This window comes from Adiantum capillus-veneris, chromosome 14, assembly GCF_014529385.1.
Source record: "Adiantum capillus-veneris isolate H3 chromosome 14, ASM1452938v2, whole genome shotgun sequence".
In the NCBI taxonomy this organism is placed as follows: Eukaryota; Viridiplantae; Streptophyta; class Polypodiopsida; order Polypodiales; family Pteridaceae; genus Adiantum; species Adiantum capillus-veneris.
The window spans coordinates 3054522-3077530 of NC_140944.1; the positions used below are offsets into that span (position 1 = coordinate 3054522).

The 23009-nt window shown below is 42.1% G+C and overlaps 1 pseudogene; it reads right to left on the minus strand.

Annotated features, from left to right (window-relative positions):
- Positions 1–838: 838 nt before the first annotated feature.
- On the minus strand, positions 839–1349 carry LOC147441812 (uncharacterized; annotated as a pseudogene).
- Between the last annotated feature and the right edge of the window lie 21660 nt (positions 1350–23009).

Below are 23009 nucleotides of genomic sequence, written 5' to 3' on the forward strand. Positions count from 1 at the left end.
AAGTGGTTCAAAGTGCTGGTCAGGTGGTTTAGAGTGCTTGTCAGGTGGTATAAAGTACTGGCCAAGTGGTTCAGGGGGCTAGTCAAGTGGTTCAAGGGGCTTGTCAAGTGGTTTAGAGTGCTTGTCAAGTCGTATAAAGTGCTGGCCAAGTGGTTCAGGGGGTGGTTAAGTGGTTCAAGGGGCTTGTCAAGTGGTATAAAGTGTTGGTCAGGAGGTCCTAAGTGGTCCAAAGAGCCGGTCAAGTTTTTCAGGGGGCTATAAATGGTGGTTAAGTGGAACAAAGTGTTGTCCAAGGGGTTGGTCAAGTGGTTCAAAGTGTTGGTCAGGTGGTTCAGAGTGCTTTTCAAGTGGTATAAAGTGTTGGCCAAGTGGTTTAGGGTGTGCTCAAGTGGTTCATAATGCTTGTCAAGTAGTATAAAGTGCTGAAAAGAGTTGGTCAGGTGGTCCTAAGTGGTCCAAAGAGTTGGTCAAGTGGTACAAAGGGCTGGTAAAGTGCTCAGAAGTACCTTTAAGCGTTTCTAGGGGCTGGTAAAGTGGTTCAGGGGGGCGGGTAAAGTGCTAGTCAACTAGCCAAGTGCTCAGAAGTACTTTCAAGTCTTTAAAGAGACATCTTTTATCACTCTGTTGTGAAAAGTGCTAGCTTTTCAGCATGGGTGATTAGCTGTAATTCTAGAGGGTAGTAGTCAGGTGATTCCCCCCCCCCCCCCCCCCGAGCTTTGATGTAATCCTTCCTTACTCTCTTCAATATAGTTCACTGCCTTCCTTTTAAAATAAAAAAATAAAGAATACTAGCTACTGTTAAAAGTACTAGCCAAAGTCAAATTTACAAAGATAAATCTTACAAGTTCTCCTCTGGGGGCGTGCTATTATAGTTTTACTCGAATATGTCATTTGACATATCATATGCATTATGCTCACCTTCCCTCGGGGACATGGAAAACCTGATGCATCGCACCAGATGGGAGTAGATTAGAGCAGTGGGCTTGTTGTCTAGAAGTACATAAGTATCATCTTGGCCATTTACCTTCTCATAGAATAGGCCCTCAACCACATACAATTTTTTCTTAATGATGTTGTGCCATTGATCCTTTTCCTTTGTTTTGGCTACACGCTTTGTGTTGGTGCATTTCAAGACGTAGAAGTCTGCACCTACCTCCTCTGCAGTCACTGCAAAGTTTTGGCCAACCATCAAGGCATTACTCAAGTCATCATGGTGGCCAGCATACATGGGGGCATATTCATCCTCATCCTCACTAGATGCTTCTCCATCACTTTCATCCGTATTTGTGGGTTGTATTTGCAAGTATACCCACCCCTGCACATGATCTTTGTTGGCACATCTCCTCCATTGACCTTTGATGCACTTACCACAAAAGCAAGAGAGTAGTCTGTGCCTTAGTTTGTGCATATCCGTCTGACTGTAGCCATTGACACAGTGCCAAGATTGAGACCCTGTCATGCGCTTGCAATCCCACTCTATAACTCTATCGACATCACCAAGCTTGACCTCCCAGAAAGCACGATCGACTTTCTTGCCTGTCTGTGGGCATTGATTTTTGCGAGTTGCATTGAGTAATGCAGCAATGCTTGAAGCATTATGCAGCTCCCACCCGTTAGATTTCAACTTCTCCTGTATGAGAGATCTTTTGACCATTGCACCAGCCTCGTCGTTTTCACCATTTCCATGGACTGAAGCAAAGAAATTGTGCATCATTTTGACACCTATCATATTGAAGAATAGTGCAACAAAATAGAATGGCCATCTTGCTTTGAATTGTGATGCAGCACCATCCGACCACACCCAATGTCGCTTGACACTATAGGCATGTCTTTTCAGCCATTCATTGTGCAAAAGAAAATAGTGTTGCACAAACAAAGTGTCATGTGTCTTGTCGTCAGAGATGTAGAAGTGAGTTGTCTTTTGTATAGCACCAAGCGCATCATGTAAGTATGAAATGTAAACAAAGATTATGACCTGAGATGAATACCAATGCATTGACTAGATCTCATTCTTCACCTTGAAGGAGTAATACTCTACAAAATCCACTATAGACACCACTACATCGTCAGGAAAATTGGCCAAACACACCTTGAAATGTTGAGCTTGCCACATGTACAAGTAGTTGTGTTTGATGAACTTCAGGCTAGTTTCCCTCGGAGCACAGATATGAAACTCATCGGACTGAGCTGCTCAACCACGAGGTCTTTTTGACATTTATCTAGACCTTCTTCATCCTTTTCTTGTGTAGGAACCTTGTCAAAAATCTTGACAGTCATTCTAGAGATACCATCACTCTCTTCGATGGGACACAACAAGAGCCTTTCAATCCCGCAATCAGTGCATGTTCCCAAAAGACATTTGCTATGATGAAAAGCACTATCAGTTTGCTTTGGACAAAATACAGAATCCCATAGTTCTGTCAAGGATGAAAAAGTGGTTTTTGATGCTGTGCATTGGCTATTCCACTACTCAGACTGCACACAAGACACCTGCAAAAGCATGATGTTCCATGTAGACCATATCTTCCATGATGTATCTGATTTAAGCCTTCCTTCAAGTAAACAAGCTGAACATGCTATTCAGAACATCATGTGTTGCGGTCCTTCAACTTGCATACAAAGTATGGCTTCAGACCCTCAAAGCATCTAAGGGACATCCTTATGTTAGGATGAGCCTCCTAGAACTTCATGTACAAATCCTCTCCCACACAAAAGACATTTAAAAATACTATAAAGTACTAAAATCTAGTTGCAACACTTACATACTACCACCTCAGAGTGTATTTTCACAAAGGTAGGCATGACTTCACCTTTTGTCCAAAAAAAACGTAGGTATGTCATTTCTCCACCTTTTCAACCAAAGTGAGGTGGGGTTGGTTGAGCAGTGGGATTTGGTGAAGAGTGGGAGTTGGTGTCCACTAGTGAAGCACTTCAGTGCACTTGGAGAACACTCTGAAGCACTTTGGGGCACTTGAAAGTACTATGAAGCACTTTGTCGCACTTTCAAGCACCACGTGGCACTTTCAAGCACCCTGTCATGCACTTTGGTGCCCTTTAAAGCACTTTGCAGCACTGTCAAGCACTTTGGTGCACTTGAAAGCACTCTTAGTCACTTTAGTGCACTTTAAGAGCACTTTGAGGAACTTGATAGCACTCTGAAGCACTTTACCAGCACTTTGGTGCACTTTGAACTACATTGGTGCACTTTGGAATCACTCTAAACTTCTTGGTGGCACTTTAAGCACTTTGTGGCACTAAACTTCAAGCACTTTGTGGCACTTCAAAGCACTCTAAGGCACTTTCAAGCACAATGAAGCACTTTATGTCAGTTTCAAGCACTATGAAGCACTTTTAAAGCACTGTGAAGCAATTTGGGGCACTTTAGTGCACTAAATAAAATTGTGTGGCACTTTGAAGTATGATGAAGCACTATAAAGCACTTTTTGATGCTTTCAAGCACTCTAAAGTACTTTGAAGTGCTTGGAAACACTTTGAAGCACTCTGCAACACTTTAAAGCACTTTTGGGCACTTGAAAGCACTCAAAAGTGCACTTTAAGGGCTCTTTGAAAGCACTTCAAAGCTATTTCAGAGCATTCTAAGGCACTTTATGGCACTCTGCAACACTATAAAGCGCTTTAGAGTTTGGAAAGCACTTTGAAGCACTCTAAGTACTTTGTGGCACTTTCAAGCACCATGAAGCACTTTAGTGCAGTTTGGAAGCGCTTTGAAATTCTTTGAAGCACTTTTTGGCGCTTTCATACACATGGAGATGCACCTTTTTGGCGCTTTCAAGCATTTGCAGGCTCTAAGTGATACACTTTGAAGCACTCGAGACACTTTTAAAGCATTTCAAAGCTTTTGCAAGCACCCAAGTTTCCCAAGTAAAGCATTGTGACACACTTTGAAGATGTTCTGGATGATATACCTGAGGTTAATTGAGGAGATGCACCGGATGCACCACATGTGCCCTCCTGCCGATTCTCTTTTGAATGACATCTTTCTTGTTTGGAGAGGTGCGCGTTTCCATTGACCAGAATTGAAACATGGTTTCTCTGATTTCATTGTTAAGGTACTCCTCCTATGCTGTTGACGTTGACACGTCTCTAAGGGAAGTGACCCCTCCTCCATATCAGTTTGCAGTCGAAAACTGACTCCCGTGTCATTTCTTTGATGAATTCCTATAGCCTTCCTCATTACATTGTTAGCCTTATTGACTCCATTGAGGCATGCCATGATAGGAGCCTGTTTCAAAAATAGCTTATTGTTTGAATGAGAAGTCTTCACCTCAGACAATGTATGACAAATGTTAGAGAAAATCAGCCTCCCAACTGTCTCTGATGTGGATTGCAACACTGAGAACGTTGGATGATTGAGAAGTTGTTGTAGAATGCTCCATTGAAGACCCTTGGAAAGCCCGTTTTTTTATTATGCCAACACTTAGCAGCTGCCTTACAAATTTTATTTGCCTCCTGCTCATCAATGTCACCATCCTCTCGCACTCGTGCCATCCTTTTTTGCATGTTTCTTTGTTCCCTCTTCTTTGCAGCCCAATAGTTTTGTAGACTCGGCAAAAGATCCCTTGGGATATTGTGTAGCAGATAATGGAGGAAGGTAAAAGGGGTTTATACTGCCATTATGAGTATTATGTGATTCCATGTGGAACGTGCAAGGATACTATTGACATGACAATGAAAACAGTGCCATAGTAATCATATATATATATATATATTTATAGAGAGAGAGAGAGAGAGAGAGAGAGAGAGCACTGAACCGGCAAGCCTGCAGACGCTGCACGAGCCCGACAACAGAGGCTATGGAAAGAGAGACAGAGAGGAGGGGAGAGAGAGAGAATGGGCATAAGAGGTGGAGGGACCCTTGAGACAGCACTGCAAAGAGCCCAGAGGAGTGGTGCTGAGAGAGAATTTAAATGCGCAAGTAGTTTGACACTTTAAGCTTTAGTATTAAAGTGAGATGGAATTCCCAACCCACCTAAATTCCAACCTCTCAGCCAATTTTTTTTATCTTTCCTTTATATGAAATGAAAATGAATAACCCACCACCCATTTCATCTCCTCCCAAAAGAGTGTCCAAGACACTCCTTTTTGGTACCACCTAAACATGCTATCACCCTTACATAAACTTCCTCAGACATGTGACCATTCAAGAAAGCAGTAACAATGTTTGATGGATGTATATACCAACCAAAATGATCTGTAAATGTACATAGAAAACGCACTGTAGTCATATGACAAGTGGGAGAAAAAGTCTCTTCATAATCTATGCCTTTTTGTTGTGCATAACCCTTTGCAACAAGTCAAGCCTTATAGCGATCAATCTCACCAGCCGCCTTGCATTTCAACTTGTAAACCCACTTCCTGTACCAATGGCCTTTTTTCTAGGAGGAAAATCACATAAAGTCCATGTGTCATTTTCTATAAGTGCATCATATTTTTGATTGCACGATAGCCATTCAATTTTCTAAATTCTATGCTTCATCAAAAGATAGAGGTTCCTCAACATCACATAAATTAGACACAACAAAAGCATAACAATCTGATGCACAAGATACATGGCAAGAGCTTGAACGAGTATGACTAGACAAAGATGCATCCAATTTACTATCACACAAAGTATGCACCAACCATTTAGGCATACCTCTAGCCTGCTCATTCTCAGTCCTTTTCTCATCAAGTACATCATGTACATCTGCATCAGTAATAGGGCGATCTGTAACATTTTTAGAAACCCCATAGGATGTACATTTTCCTCATTGGAGTTTACATTTGAACTTCCACCACTGAAAAGAGGCAACAAAGTGTCATAAATGCATGTTTTGTGAGCTTATATAGCTATCTCTAGTACATAACAACAAGGGCTAAACAAAATCTTCCATAAACACAACATATTGTGAGACCAAGATACACTTTGTTTGCGGTTGATACAACCTGTAACCTTTTCTTTCAGCACTATAGCCAACAAAAATACATTTGATAGCCTTATTCTCCAATTTTTTGCGTTGCGTTTGTGGCATCAAAGCATACACTACAAGAGGTTGTGTGCTCTTGTGACGCTGTTAGCGACGGAAATACACTGGGTTTTTATAACCCCCGGTGTCGCTAAAACCGTCGCTACGAGAGCGTCGCTATATGCGACGCTATAGGCGTCGCTATATACGTCGCTATATAGAGACTCTCATAGCGACGCTCATAGTGACGGACGGTTATAGCGACGTTTACACAGAAGTCTATAGCGACGCTCATAGCGACGCTACAGAGCCATAAATAGCGACGGTTATAGCGACGCTCGAGAGAATTTTTTTTTGGTGACCAGGCATTGAATGCCCTGCCACCCATCAACCATATTGTACTTGATTCACTTTTTAAAAAAAGTGCAAGGGTAGATAATAGACCCAAAATAGTCACCCACAAGACGCATTGTTTGCAAAAGTGACAAGCGTAAAATTGACAATTGTACACATCATAGGCAAAATGAATTGATTGGCAAATGTAATAATGACAATTGTACAACATCATAGGCATACAGAATTGATTGGCAAAATGAACTGCGGTGACAAATGTAATAATATACATGGTTCAAAAAGACATATAAAATCCGTCTCATGATACATAAGCTATGAGAAACCCTAAACTAATGCTATCTAGCTACGGCTAAACTGACGTCGTCTAGTCAGACGTCTCATCGCGTCCAAGCGGCGTATCTGTCGGATTCTGCAAAAAAAGACAATAAGACAGCTTTCAGTAAGTATAAACATATAACGACATTTATAAAACAATACAAAAAATAGAAAAGAGTAAACCCTAATACTAACTATGCCGCCGCGAGAACTGAGAATGTCCATCAGGGCGTTTAAGCCCTTCCTGCCTGCGTACTCGCGCTCGTACGGTGTGGGATCACGTCCTGTCATCGACCACTGTCAAAACATACAAAGATTTCATTATGTTAGAATTAAAAAACTCATAAACCCTAAACTATCGAACATAAAGAGCAATGCGAAAACACTTACAAAATCGGCCTCAAATGATGCCCATCCACTTCTCCCCAAGTGGTGCGAGCTCCCTGTCTCTACTCGCGCTCTGACTGCATCCTTTTGTTGCTTCCACTTGTTGGAATTCTCGCGCGCTGCTTTCTTCGCATTCTTCCAATCTTCTTTGGCCAGCCAATCTGGCCTGTTCCACCCATGCTTGATTGCTTTTTGCACTTCGGAACGCTTGTGTTTGAAGTATTCGCGCATTCGAATCTTCATCAGGTCTTCATTGAAGCGCTGATCCCGTGTTGGAAAGGGAAACTCATCATGAAGTATGCTGATGACTCTGTTTTTTAAATCACTTGGTACTTCACTCCATTTTTTTAGTATGTAGTGTCTAAACAGTTGAGAGCAAAGACCAAGCATGCGCGAGATCACCTTCTTGCCGTCATCATCCATGATGATGCCGCCGCTGAAGTCGACGGAGTAAGGCAAGCCCTCTGGCCGGTGGCGCGTGAACCTAGGTGTCCCGGCAGGGGTCTCTAGCGGCGTGTCGATGGGGGTACGGACGTTAGGTGTCTCCACTGGCGTCTGGGCCCCGAAGCGAGGAGTGTCGAGTGGGGTGGCTCCTGGCAGAGTAGGTAGAGGTGTGTAGCTGCTAGGAATAGTCAGCCGCGCAAAACCTAGCGTAGATGGTGATGCTGTGGCTGGTGTGGGGGCGGGCAAAGAAGGGGAGGGTAAAGAGCCTCGTCGAACACGAGGCGGTGTGGAGGCATCGGCGGCGGAATCCCCACAACAACCGCCACCGCCACCACTAGAGCGCCGGTGTCTAGACGAGTGTGAAGCTCGTCTCATCGACGCCGAAGCTTCGGAGCGCGCCGAATGCTCCGAAAGAGAGGGAGATGCAGATGGAGTAGGAACACGTGATGATGCGCCAGAGCGATGACGCTCCACGTACCACTATCTCTGCTGCAGTGACAAAGAAGAAAGAAACTCCTCATCATCCATACCTGCATTAAACACACGAATATTTAAACTTAATATTGAATGAATAGAGTAGACAATGACGCAAAGACCATTAAATACAATGACGTAATGACGCATATAAATACAATGACGCAATGAATTGAGTGATAGAAGAGGCAAGTCGAAAACTCAAAATTTTCAATCAAAAGATGTGAGCGCGAGTAGAAAAGAGCGTTATACACCATGGAAGGTACTTAGAGAGCCAGAGCTTTTACAACACGGAGCAAAATTGTTCATATACAATATTTGTGGCTTTAAGAGATCTCTCTCTCATCCTCGCATAACTCAACATAACTTCCTATATCTATATAGAGCTCTCCGTTTAAACACATATCCTCTGTTTCATTTTGTAGCTCCTCTGCATGCACCCCATATAGAGTAGTAGCATCTTGATGCTCGTCTGGCACCACCGCAGCGGCTTCTGATTGAGCATCTTCTCTGATCTCCTCCATTGATGCCGTTGTGATTGGCACATGGTAGCCTTCATACGTCCTTGCACTACGAGGGGCTACCTCTATGACGTACCACCAGTTTGATGTAGACTTTGTAGGATGAAATATTACCTGCCACAGCCACATAACTTACATGAGAGCTTTCAAGCACATAACTTGTAAAAGGGGGATGTTAACTATTTACATACTTACTTGTTCACAATGCTCGGGTAGTACGAAAGTGTCTCTTAGGTCATTCCATTTCTTAGTAGAATCCACCTCAAGAAAACTAGACTCTCCTCTACGCACAGTAGCGTTGCGACCCTCCATGATTATCTTGAACCATTGCACGTCGAACAAGTCGACAAAAAATCCTCTGTAATCGATCCTCAAAAACTCTTGTAGCGTGCCAAAGTAAGTGAGTTCCGCCACCACAGGATCTGCATCAGAGGAACGTCGTCGACTAGACTGTTCAAATTTTGCCATGATTCCACAATCTTGAGTAAAACGCTTTTTGTCGATCCGTTCCACCCTAAAATGTCGACCTTTACACCATGCTAATGTGTATGACTTATACTACAACGAACAAAGATTATGAGTGGCTGTTCAAACGTTTAGAAATAAAGTCACTAGCTAGTCGTACATTGTAAACTTACCTTGGTCGCGCAACCCGAGAGTACTCCCACTCTTCCTCAGTCACTTCGTCACCGCATTGTTGTGCGCTTTTCAATTGGTTGTGCAACCATCTTAAGCTCATGAATGTTGGTAGGCTTTCCAGAAGCGTCGGATAGTACATCGGTGGTCGTCTTCCCCGTCTCCACTCGATTCGTGCCCTTTGTCGCTCTTGCTTTGCATCCTCATATTGTGAAATCCACTTTTGCATCACTGGATTGTGAAGCATGCAAAATCGGTTGATTTTAGCCTCTAGATCTTCCGTCATCTTCTTCTCAACACCGAGATTGCACATGACAATCCCAGATATGCGCTCATCATCTATGGTTCGCCATAGCGTGTCCCGAGCTTTATCAAATCCGTCTAGCCACTCTCCAATGTACACTAGGGACTCTGATACCAACCAACCTTCTGCCATGCTACCCTCCAGACGTGCCTTTTGACGCACATATCCCTTAAGCATTTTCATGAAACGTTCTAAGAAGAACATCCATCTGGAATGAACTGTGCCAGCTATTTCCACCTCATCAACTATGTGAACAAGAAGATGCACCTGAATGGTTAGCATGGTAGTAGGAAAATGTTTCTCAAACATGCACACAAGCTCCGCAGCATTTAGTTTGGCGAATGGTATGGAGTCTACGTTGATCTCCTTTTGTGAGATCCATTGTACCAGCTTTGCAAGTTTGTAGATTGTGTTACGGATGTCGAGAGACAAACATCCCTCAATGGAAACCGGTAAAATAAACTGTAAAGTATGTGCAACAATGATATTAAAGTCCACATTTTATGCAATGATATTAAAGTCCACTATGAACGTACCTGACACATTTTATGCCAATCGTGCTTCAAACCGGTAAGCTTTCCTTCTTTAGTAAAACACGTTCGGAGCGAGTGCATTATGCCAGTGGGGGTCCGCAAAGATCGAATGGTCTCTTTTACTTTGCGTTCTTGGGCTCATGTGAAACTCCATGGTGCTTTAGGGAGGTTTATCGATCCATCAGACGCTGTTTGCGGCCAATATTGCTCCATACGATCCACATTTCTAAGGTCAACTCTGGCTCCCAAAGTATCTTTCTTGCCGGTCAGATGGTCCCATAGTAGATTACCCACATTCTTGATTATGTGCATTGGATCGAGCAAGTGATTGATCATGAGTCGGGGCCAGTATGGTAACTCGTACCATAGAGATAGTCTCTTCATCCCTGGAGGCAATCCGTCATCGCACATCTCCTTCTGCTCTAACCATGCTTGTGCAGACATCCTTGGTGGCTCTCTTCCCAAAAAGCCGTCGCGTAACCATGATTCTCTGGAAGATACGCTTGATGACCTTCGTAGATTTGCTTCTTCAGTGAGGGCGCCCTACGTGCATTCAGTATAGGTCCACATGTGACACATGCTCTGTATCCGCTTGTTTGAAGCCCTGCATGTATACACATGATAATAGATCAACTATGGGAAAAAACAAGATTTACAGTGTCTGAGTGAGGAGTGTCAATAGATCACCTGAGCATTCTGTTAGCCCGGGATAGTCATGCATGGTCCACATTAGAATGCCTCTGATCAAAGCATTCCGTCGTCCTGTGTGTCGGCTCATATCCACCACCTCTATGCCAATCCACAATTGTTGTAGCTCTTCCAATAGTGGACGAAGATACACATCCATATTCTCCACTTTATATCGCCCTGGCACAATCAAGCTTAGCCATAGGTGCCCCTTCTTCGTAGTCAACCACGGGGGAATGTTGTAGTTGACGATGACAACGGGCCATACACTGTAAGATGTTGATCTTTGACCAAATGGATTTACGCCATCCATAGCCAGGCCTAAGCGCAAATTTCGAGCTTCCCTGGCAAAATCCGACCATGTTCCATCTATATGTTTCCAGGCTGCGCAATCTGCAGGAATTCGTAGCACACCATCCGAAGATTTATTCTCCTCATGCCATGATGCTAGGGCGGCCATGGAATTACATTCGAAGAAATGCTTGATGCGAGGAAGAAGAGGAAAATGTCGCAAAACCTTTTGTGGAATTTTTGTCCCGTGGAGATCTACTCGATATCTTTCGGAATCACATTTCGGACACTTCTCCATGTCTATGTATTCCCCTCTGAAAAGAATGCAGTCATTAGGACAAGCGTGGATAGAATTGTAATCCATCCCCAAGTTTCGCAAAATCTTTCTTGCTTCATCTCGGGAATCTAGCATCACATTGTCAGCTGGTAGTATGTGCTCTTTAAGCAATCTACACAACATAAAAATACGATACAGTCGTGTGAAAATCTATCAGATCATTATACATTTAGAGTTTTATTAAAGTAAACTAATTGTAATAGATCACATGAAAAGCGCTGTGACGCTAGTGTCACTCCATCCAAACTTTGCCTGCATGTTGAGAAGAACCAGGAGTGCTTTCAATCTAGACATACGTGCTCCATTATACAATGACGTATCGGCTTCACTTTTCATATCATCATAGATAAGCCTTTCTGAATCCATGATCGTCTCGATCATTTCATCAATCTCGGGCTCAAACATTGCCTCGTTGGGAATGTGCTCTGCATGATCATCCCCCGAGCTGTCAGAGGCTACATCTTGTGGCCTCACATATGCTGCTTGACCAAAGCGCCTGCGAACACGTCTATTGGGTTGCAAGATTGCTGCTTGTTGGCCAGCGTCAGAGTCTGACGAGTTATAATTGGCAACAACTTGATCTATAATAGATGGATCGAACTCGCCAAATTTGTGAACGTGCTGCAAAGAAACACGTCTTGTCCGTCGCACAGCATGCTTGCATTGATTACAAGGACATAAGACCCTCGTTGAGAGAAAGGTGTTTCGGTTGGACGGTCCCACATCCTCGTCACTACTCATAATGAGGATAAAAATCTTATAACCTGGACAACAAATTTAATATTCTATTGGCATTCTTCGTCTTATCTCTCTCTCTCTCTCTCTCTCTCTTTCTCTCTCTCTCTCTCTCTCTCTCTCTCTCTCTCTCTCTCTCTCTCTCTCTCTCTCTCTCTCTCTCTACCTCACATTCTCTAGTCATGTCCAATCCCCGCACACCTCGGTCTAGAGGTGCACGGAGATCAGAACCACCGGGTTATAATCTCGTCTTTATTGGTCAATACCTATATTTGTGGGTACAAGAAATCTACAGACCCACGTCTACATGATACTGCATGTAGTGGACAAAACCCCTTTGCCTCTTCTCTAGCTGTAGCACTTCACAGCATCTTAACATCTTTTCACAGTAGATCTTTTCACTGTTCGTCTAACTCTAAACCCTAAACCGTAAGTAATTCTTGCGTGGACTCGATCTAATGTAAATAAGCGTAAATCTAAATAAACGTAAATCTAACTAAAAATAAACCTAAATCTAATTTAACGTAAGTCTACATCTAACCTAATCTTTAACGTCTTTTGGGATGGTTTCCTACGACGTTAAAACTCTCTTCTTCTTGTGTGTGTGTGTGTGTGTGTGTGTGTGTGTGTGTGTGTGTGGGTAAACCTAAATAAACCTAAGTCTAATCTAATATAACATAAATCTAAATCTAACGTAAATTATGTTATATTAAAAACAAAGAACTAAACTAACAGGGATTATAAGAACCTTAAAACTAATTTTTCACATAACTCGGCAAGAGTTGGCATTCTCATCACTAAAGATGTGAGAGTTAACTTCCGCCGGTGACGCTGCCTCATCTCCATCCACATCTGACGACAACAATTGGCCCTTTGGACTGTTCTTGCTCTTGTTACTAACTTTGAAGTTGCTGTTGAACGACTAGAGGTTGTCTAGATGGTCATTGTCCGGGATGTAGTGACTCTTGCCGCCCTGAAGATCCACCTTCTTCCCTATCTTCTGAAGACATTTCACCAGTACTTTTGGATCGACGGAGCCCACCATGAGTGAAGGCAGCAATACCCTATATTCCATTGAGGGCTTTCTTCACCCGCTTCATGTAGGCATCGCAGTCTATGGAGACCTAAATCTAATCTAATATAACGTAAATCTAAATCTAGCGTAAATAAACGTAAATCTAACTAAAAATAAACCTAAATCTAATCTAATTTAACTTAAATAAACCTAAATCTAATTTAACGTAAGTCTACATCTAACCTAATCTTTAACGTCTTTTAGGATAGTTTCCTATGACGTTATAACTCTCTTCTTCTTGTGTGTGTGCATGTGTGTGGATGTGTGTGCCAATAAAAAGAGATAAATGGTATAACCTTTCTATCACCCATGCCAAGTATGATAGATTGGTTATGCCATTTCCCTCTTGAATAATAGGTCTTGAGTTCAACTCCTCGTCGGCTAGATCTTTAGGTCTTTTAATTTTAATTAGTTTCCTACGACGTTAAATTAGTTTCTCTCTCTTTCTCTCTCAATGTGTGTGCGTTTTTTGTTTATGCATGTTTTCTCTCTCTTTTCCTCTCTCAATGTGTGCGTTTTTTGTTTATGCATGTTCTCTCTCTCTCTTTTCCTCTCTCAATGTGTGCATTTTTTGTTTATGCATGCTCTCTCTCTCTCTCTCTCTCTTTTCCTCTCTCAATGTGTATGTGCATTCTTTGTTTATGTATGTGTGTGTGCGTTTTTGTTTATATTTGTACTCTTTCTCTCTCTCTCTCTCTCTCTCTCTCTCTCTCTCTCAAAAACACTATGTGTGTGTGTGTGTGTGTGTGTGTGAGAGAGAGAGAGAGAGAGAGACAGATAGATAGATAGATAGATAGATAGATTATCGTCCACGGAGGTCATATATGACCTATGGGACCAAAAACACAACATTACAACGATTCATTCTCAGTGTGGGTTGATACATATCAGTTAAGGACTGAGGGTCCATCAAGAGGGTAGGGTAGGAAAAAGGAGGAAGGAGAAAACAAACAAAAACCTAAGGGTCGGTTGGGGGGAGAGTTGGTTTGGGATTTCGGAATTCCTGGATGATCGCTTTGCCACCTCGATAGACTACCCATTTGCCTTGCTTACGCGCTTCATGCACCTTCTTAAGCTCGCTCGCTTTACTCTTGAGTTGATTCATAGTCAACTCTTCTGCAATCCAAAGCTTGGTTTCTTTGAGAAGGCGGGATTGACATAGAAACTTCACCCGCTCCTCTTTGGTCTTGAAGGTAAGGACACAATGCTCGGGACGCACATGACGATGTGTATCATTGATCCAAGCAACATCCTCTGACTTGATGTTGACTGGCTCAATAATGTTGTTAAGTTTGATGATTGCCTCTTCAAGGGTGTCCTCAACAGTGCACCACTGCAAAGGGAGCCCACCGATGCGAACCTTGAGGGCATTATCTTCTTGAGATTTTTGTTCGGAGATTTCCTTTGTTACACATGTCTTTACTTGGGCGATGGTTGTTGAGTGAACTTGGCTAACCTTTGCCTCAACCTCCTTTACTTTGTCAGTGGTGCGGTCAGCCATAGACTTGAATTGTTCTTCTAATTTGCTCAAGCGAGATTTGAGTTCAAAGTTTTCCTCCAAGACTCTATCAAGAGTTGATTGCAACTGCGCGATGCGATCAAGTTTGTTAGGGGCTGCCAGCACTGTTGCAAAGCTCGGTCTTGCTTTGGCGGGGGTCTTTGGAGTAGCCATCCTTGTGCTTGAGGAAATAAAGGGAACCAACCAGTGACTTGGGAATTCCAGTGGGAAAAGCCTTTGAGGATGTTCAAGGCTTCAACCTTTGAAAAAGTTATGAACTTCAAAACTTTGAGAAGGCTTTAACTGTGTCGTGACCTGCAGATTTAACTGTGTGGAGGGCATCACGACCTGCTCTACTTTGCATGGCCGAGGCAAAAAAAAAAAAACCAGTGCCGAAAAAGGCCTCTGTAATGCTCAAGGCTTTAACTAACCTTTAAAAAGGTTTTCTATTGAGTGTATCATGACACGCAGACGCTTCCCCTGTCGAAAAGCAGCAGCGTAGAGTGGAAGCTCAGTCCTGCAAGGGTGCGCAATGCTGGGGTCTCTCCCTGTCGATGGGCGCCACGGCCTGCTGTACTTCACAGGGTTGAGGCCGTCGCAGGGCAGGCATAGAGCTTGGCACAGATCTTCGTTGGCTGTGGAGGGGCTAGGCTAAAGCTTTAACGCCTCCCCCAGGGCAACCCTTCGCCCAGGGGGGGCTGAGGGAGAAGATGTTGGTCTGCGCTAGGGTTACGAGAGAGAGAGAGAGAGAGAGAGAGAGAGAGAGGGAGAGAGAAAGAGGGGAAGGGAACATGAGAGTGAGGAGAGGGAAGGAGCATACCTGGCTCTCCTTCCTCTCCTCGTGTGTGTGTGTGTGTGGAGAAGAAAGAGAGAGAGAGAGAGAGAGAGAGAGAGAGAGGGAGAGCGTTACCTGCTCCTTGCTTGAGGGCGCCAAAAAACTCAGATCTGAGATCTGAGTTTTTGGGCGCTCTCTGTTATTTTTTTAGCCCAGCCGGCGTCGCTATGAGTGTCGCAAATTTACAAGTAAATTTGCGACGCTCATAGCAACGCCGGGATTTTTTTTTTTGAGTGTCGCTGTGTGAGCGTCGCTAATATGAATAGCCTCTTGTAGTGATATGCCAAGCAACCAAAAACACGCATATGCTCAGTAGAAGGCTTTCTATCTTGCCATGCTTCATATGGAGTCATAGACTGCAAAGCTTTGGTAGGACACTTGTTCAGTACATAAGTGGCACACATGATGGCCTCAAGCCAAAACAAATGCGGTAAAGCTTGACTTTTGACCATACAACATGCCATTTCTATAAGTGACCTATTTTTACTCTCAACAACACCATTTTGTTGAGGTGTATAAGGTATTGTACATTGGTGTTTTATCCCACAACTAGCCAAAGATGCTTTATATTCATGAGACATATACTCTATCCCTCAATCTGAATGGAGGGTGCCCATAGTAGATATTGAGACATTTTTAGTACATAGCCAAAATTTGTTTGAAGCACAAAAACACTTCGGACTTCGCCTTAAGTAGATACACCCATGCATGCCTGGATTAATCATCAATGGAAGTCACAAAGTAAAGGTAATTTCCCAAGGGTGGAGTTTGCATAGCCCGCAAACATCACTATGCACAAGCGGCAACCTGCATGTGACCATCCTTTAAAACCTTTGAACGTTGTATCTTACCCAAAATACAGCCTTCACAGATATGTTTGACAGGTGCTTCAAGAGGTGGCAAAGAAGCAGCCGTATCATATTTTTGTAAATGTAGCAAACCGGCAAAATTCAGATGCCCAAAACATGCATGCCAAAGTTTTGCATCTGAAATAACCTTATAATCTACAACAACATTTGCAAAATTCTACCCGCACTTGTCATACAAAGTGAGATTATAAAGCCTAGACATAAAATACTAGATTAAAAAATTTCATCATTGAAACTACAATCATGTATTGTACATCTGTCATACACAAATTTGACTACAAGTCCAAGTCTAGCAAGTGTAAATACAAACAAAAGATTCTTCTTGATCCTAGGTACATACAATGCATCAACAAGTGTGAAAGAACTGCCATTTGCATCAATAAGCACAATCTTTCAGAATCCTTGAATTGGATAAGAGGCATTGTTGGCACAAGTGACTAAATTCTCATGGGGACATCCTGGAGAGAGGTAAACAAGTCACAATGAGAGGTAATGTGCTTTGTAGCACCACTATCAAAGTACCATACTTGAGCATCTACAACAACTCACAAATATGCATCATGGACAGAAGGATCATAAGCTCACTCTGCAATAAAAGTCCAGCATCATAGTCTCCTTTCATAGAAGACTCAACAATAGCTGCATTTGTAGTGGAACCAGCCTCTTTGGCCTTCAACTTAGGACACTGCTTGATCAAGTGATCATCAGATTTACAATAATGGCAATGCATCTTCTTTCTTCCCTTATCATCAAAATTCCCAAACGAATTACTACCATTAGAAGCATTAGGAACAGATGATTTTCCACTCACAAAAGAACCATGAGAAGTGGTTGTATTGTTGTTACTACCTTTTCTTTGAGCAACAATAATGGTATGTTCAACTGCACAATGTCTAGTCTTGTTTAATCTGGAAAGTGACTCTTGCAACATGTGCATAATGCATCAAACTTGACAAATTTTGGATTTCCTAGGGTCATGAGTCTCCAAGTAATAGCAAAAGTCTGGTAAGAATTTGGCAAAGCATCAAGAACAGTCTGCACAAGGGAACTGTCAGAAATGAAATGTTTTTCCATGTAGGAATAAGTTGCTCATTGACTTCCTTGACACCAACCAGGAAATTTTCCATATCATCTTCCTCGTGCATTAGGAAGAGAATGGGGTCTAGGAGGGCCTCTTTATTTGGCAGTTTAAGGGAGTAAAAGCTCTAGTATTAAGAAAGCAATCAAAGGACAACTTTTGAATTCAAACAGGCAAAATGGCTAGTCTATTTGAATTCAAATTTTCCCCGCAAAATGAAATTTAAAATTTAGCGAGAAAAACCATATCATGTAACATATCTATGGAAAGAGCTCGGCTTGTAGGTTACATATCTATAATCTCCACTCAAATCAAAGATCGTTTGTAGGAGTTATGGAAGGCCAAAACTCATAAAGTTGTCCACCCCTTTTTGGAGGGAAAAGTGCATCCTTTGACCACTCTTAGACCTCTCTTACACACCCACCATTCTTGCACACATGGCATGCACCTATTCATCAAAATGTTAATCACCTCCATAATCTCATGGAAAATAAAGAGGCCCTCCTAGATCCCATTCTCTTTCTAATGCATAATATTTGACTCTAGCTCTTTACGCAGCAAGGCAAGTTTAGCCTCATTGTGACTTGCATAAAGAACAACTAGAATATCCCAAGCCTATTTTGCGGATTTTGATGAATGAATGTGAGGAGTAATAGTGCACTTCACAGACAATGTGATCAATGCATGAGCATGTGCATCTTTTACATCCTAACAAGCTTGCTCAACCGTAGGCCAAATAGCTTTGGAAGCACTAAACTTGCCACCAAAACATGCAACATCCTCAACATTGCCTACATCCTCTAAACTAGGATGCACATCAATGCCCTGCACAATATTCTATACACCCTTTGACACAAGGATATGTTGCATCATATAAGCCCACATAGGGTAATTGTCCCCATCCAATCTATCCTTAGCACCAAGCATCTTGAACAAATCTGTGTTTTTGTCATCCATGGTAAATGTTGCACCTAATGTGAAAACTGCTAAAAAAAAGGAGAACAAGGCAAGAACAACACATGCCATATAGCAGAAACCATAGAAGACTATAAGGGATGCAAAAAACGACGCTGACAAAAGTTTTGCACAATGTTATAAAGAGGAAGGTTGAACAATGAGCTCAAGAGGGATTCAAAAAATTAGAAGATTGATGATTTGGAATCATCTAAGGAATCCCCCAAGAGCAAAGAGAAAGATATGGAAGAACATACAAGGGAAGATATGGACATAGAACCCCTAGAGATCCACATAGAAACAATACCACCCCTCCCCCCCAAGCCAGCCACACCACCACCTATTGGAGAAACCAAAGAAGAATCGGAGAAGTAGGACACAAATCAAGAACAAACCAATGTGGGATAGCAAGGTCTTGAAGACAAAGAGAAGGAGGGGTCTCAAGAAAAATAGACCACTTAATAGCAAATTCATCCAGAGCAGCAAGTGACAAGCAACAAGAAGATGGAAAGGACAAAGAGCCTGAAAGGACGGAGTAAGCTCCACCTAAAGAGCAAGAGCAAGCTAAACAAAAAGAGCTACTAGATAAGAAAGAGTCAAAATCTAGTACCCTCAACAACGAATCACATAAAAAAGAGGCCCAATATCTTCACGCTCTTGAGCTAGGATCCAGGATGGTGAAAGGCTCGTCCAAGATTTCAATTTGGATGAACATCTAGATCACATTAAGTTGTAGTTCCAATGTCAAAGAGTGATAACCAACCTATGGAGTTGGATGTGCGAGATGCCAAATCAAAATCACAGACATGGAAAGAAGCAAATCAAAGGCTCCAACAACAAATTGAATATCTGCAAGAGGGCTAGAGCAAGTTGAAGGAAGAGTAGTAAAAAGAAAAGAAAGACGCCGTGTACTACTATCAAGAGGCTCATGAATACAATGCAGTAAATAGTTAGCTGCAATTAGAACAACAAAGGTTAAAAGGGGAGTTGGAGAAAGAGCAACAAAAGAACACAAATCTTGGGGAGTCATACGGTGTGGTAAATAATACTTTATCAACAACTCTTAGCCATGCAAGACAGACCAGCCTATGCTTCAACATCACAAGCCCTAGTTGCAAAATTAGAAGAGCTGAAAGCAATCAAGGATGAGCTAGCACAAGAAAAATATGATTGACAAGTCCTGATTGCGGGTCATCCGGTTATCCAAACCCATAAAGATCAAGAAATTCAGTAGCTCAAGGACCAAGTAGCAAGATCATAGGCAGATCTAGCTAGCTGCCCAAGCAGAGAAAAGTGATTTGGACATAAAGAATTGGCAATGAGTTCCCTCCAAGCCAAAGCTATTGGTCTAGTTCACCACCACCTACTTTAGATATATAATTCACAAGGCTAGACCTACCCCTAGTAGATCTGCCAAGCACATCTACTAAGGGAGTGCTCCATGATTTTGAAGCTAAAAAAGAGACTCTAGATGCAAGAGAGGAAGTCAAAAAATGGATACCAAAAGTTTAGGATCCCTCTCATAGAGAGTTTATGCAATATGAGCTAAAGGTATTGGAGTCAGTGGCCTATTTAATGATCAAGGTAGATGAAATCATGCAGAATTTTGGCCATGATATTATTCCATTTTACCGTTCATGAATCAAGAGGCTATCTGGTGTAAAAAGAAATTATTGCCCACTCTTGAGCCAAATGCAAAGTGAAACTACAAAGATGTACCTATGACAATGGACCAGGTGCTAGCCATTTTGGAGAATCAACCCCTTTGGCACAAGAAGTGGTTTGACAACAGACCATAAGATGAGAACATGTACAGAAGTGCATCGTAGCATCTCAGGATCGACCCAACATTGGGATAACTATTTTAATTGGCATAGCAGAAGGCCGTTGGTACTCAACTACCATGTTATATCTCAATTGGCCAACAATTTTTTGCCATTAGAGAGATACATGATTCATACCTTATAGGGGGTAATAACAGAAATATGTGATGTCCCGGATTTCACATGTCAGATGCTAGTAAAGATAGCCAAAATTCTTATCACATGCATCAAAACATTTGAGGACATCAAAGCAGCATAACATCCATGGCAGGTGTTTTTGGAGGGAACAAAAGGCATATTCTACATTATGGAAACAAAAATTTGTATGAGTCACGTTTTTGCCCTCGCAATATATGCAAACATTCAAGGAGGCATTCATGATAGGTTTCTTCAAAATGGATTCTACCATCTTCAACCCATGACGAAGGATCTACTTTGCAAAATACAGCGCACAATCTACATTGTGTAATGGATGGCCAAAAACCTCCAAGTACATTCTCTCGGCATTTTCCATGATTCCTTGTTTGGTGCTGGCGCTTTGAAACTTTCCACTGACTTTTTTTTATCTCCGCATTTTCACATGGCCATATTGTTTTAATCATATCCTTCATCACTACTTTATTGATGTCGTTCCATTGCGCGTGGTTTGGATTTTCCCATTTTGATAGTCGACAAGCTGTGTGCATTACTTGTTGAGCAGACATGCTGCATGCTAGAGATTACATGCATTGAAAGCATTAACAACAAATTGGTGTTGATCTGCTGGCATTTTTTGTGTATTTCATGCCTTCTCTTCCTCATCCATGGTATCTTAGAAATGCAATTGCCAAAAAGACAAATATTAAATATCTTGGGCAAACATTTTTTCTCTCGATTCACGAGCTTCAAGATTCGCCATTCGGTAAGTACTTTGTCTTTGGCATTGCTAGCCAAAAATTGCTTCATGATGGAATCTCTTAAAGCTTTCCATGTTTGTGGAGCTTCACCATTTGCTCATAGGCTAGACCACCATTGCCATGCGGACTTTTGAAAATGCATAGCTACATGACATAGCTTAGAGGACTCCGTGAAGCCCTCATCTCCAAACGCCGCATTGAATTGTTGGATAAAGGCCAAGACTTTGTCCGTAGCACCAAAAGGTGCCATTGTATAGGTAAGCAAAGAAATGTTCTTTCCTCCCTCTTTGAACTTTTTGAGCTCAGACGACCTTTTCCAGGCGGCATAGGATTTTATATGGCCTCTTCTCTTTGGAGGTTTGAGCGCTGCACCATCACTTTCTTTAGAAAAGGAGGATGGAGAAGAGGGTGACATCTTTCTCGCCTTTTTCTTCCCTTGTTCCTCCTTTTCTGCACCATCACTTTTTTTAGAAGAGGAAGAGGATGAGGAAGATGGAGAAGGGGGTGACCTCTTTCTCGCCTTTTCTTCTCTTGTTTTCTCTCTTCCCTCTTTGAATTATGGTGAAGATAAGTATACGATGGTGTTCTCCATTTAGGGGGTGTTGAAGAGCGTTTTTCCCACCATCTTTGTTGATCCATCTCCGCTAAGGTGGCATGAGACTTGCTTCTTTCTCGTTCTTTCGGTAGGGGCTCTACCGTTGAAACTTGGGTTCTCCTTTGAGAGGGAGATGTCTCATTGAGTAGTAAGTTTTTGAGCCCTTCATATGGATCCTCCTCTTCTTCCCTTATCAGAGAGAGTGCTCTTTTGGAAGTCTCACTAGTAGCTTTCCTAGGTACTCTCACTTCTTGGTGGGGAGTTTGGAGAATACCATGGGTGCACAATTGTTGTAGCACTTCACCTTGGAGGGATGGATTGCCCAGGGCTTATTGAAGCCTAAAAACAAGATATTTAACAAGCATAGGGGCATCATTAGTTTCTCCTTCATTAGAAAAATCAAAGATATTAGCATTCATTTCAATCTCTTTTTCTTTGTCACCCATAGTAGCAAATTTTAGATGTAAAGTTTACTTATACTTTGGCACTTCAAGCCCTAGTTGCTACTCCTCTTTACCTTCAAAGATAAGCACTCAAGCATCTATACCCATGGATCAAATATTATTAATTGCAAGGAATAGAAGACAGGGTTTGATAGAGCTAATACAACACTAATTCCTATCAAGCTTCTAGTAGTTCAATGTAGGACTAAGACCATAGCTCTCGACGGTATCCCCGTTAACTGCATAAAGCAAGCGTGCTTCAAGGATGAAAAATCCCTATTCAACTTACTCTTTTGCAATTAATAACACCAACCAATTGTAGCAAACTTGAGGACCTCTCTTCTTGAGCAAGCAAAGAGAAACCAATAGCTCTGCTATCAATGTAGCATTTTAATGCACTAGTAACTTGTGCGTAGCGGAATTTGATAACATAGTGAGCATTTCATTAAGAAAAATTTCCTAATGAGCATAGAGAGAGTATTTATTCTGAGAAAGCAACATAGCAATTTACACCTAGCTAGTTTGGCATAGACAATACTTGAAAAGAGAGAGAAATAGAACAATTCACAACAATTGAGGACTGGATATACATGGATCCGGTTCCCCCTCCATAAAGGCTTTGTATTATAGCTTCTCCCATCAAAGGAGACTTTTGTACAATACAATTCTTGTGTTCCTTGACAAAATTCATTGGTGCAATGAAGATGGAAGCTTCATGCACCAAATTATGCTTGAAAAAAACACCTAGTGTCCCTAGCCTCAGTCCCAAGACCTCACACACCTTCAAAAATGGTGAGAGATAGCAGGTAATGAACAAAGATTGAGAGGAAGAAGATGTATATTACAAGAAATAAGTATTCTCCTCACATAATCACTCTAATAGCATAGCTTATTTTAGTAATTAGCATGGTAGAGGAGATGAGCATGCCATTGAATCTTGGATCTTGGTTGGATTGAAT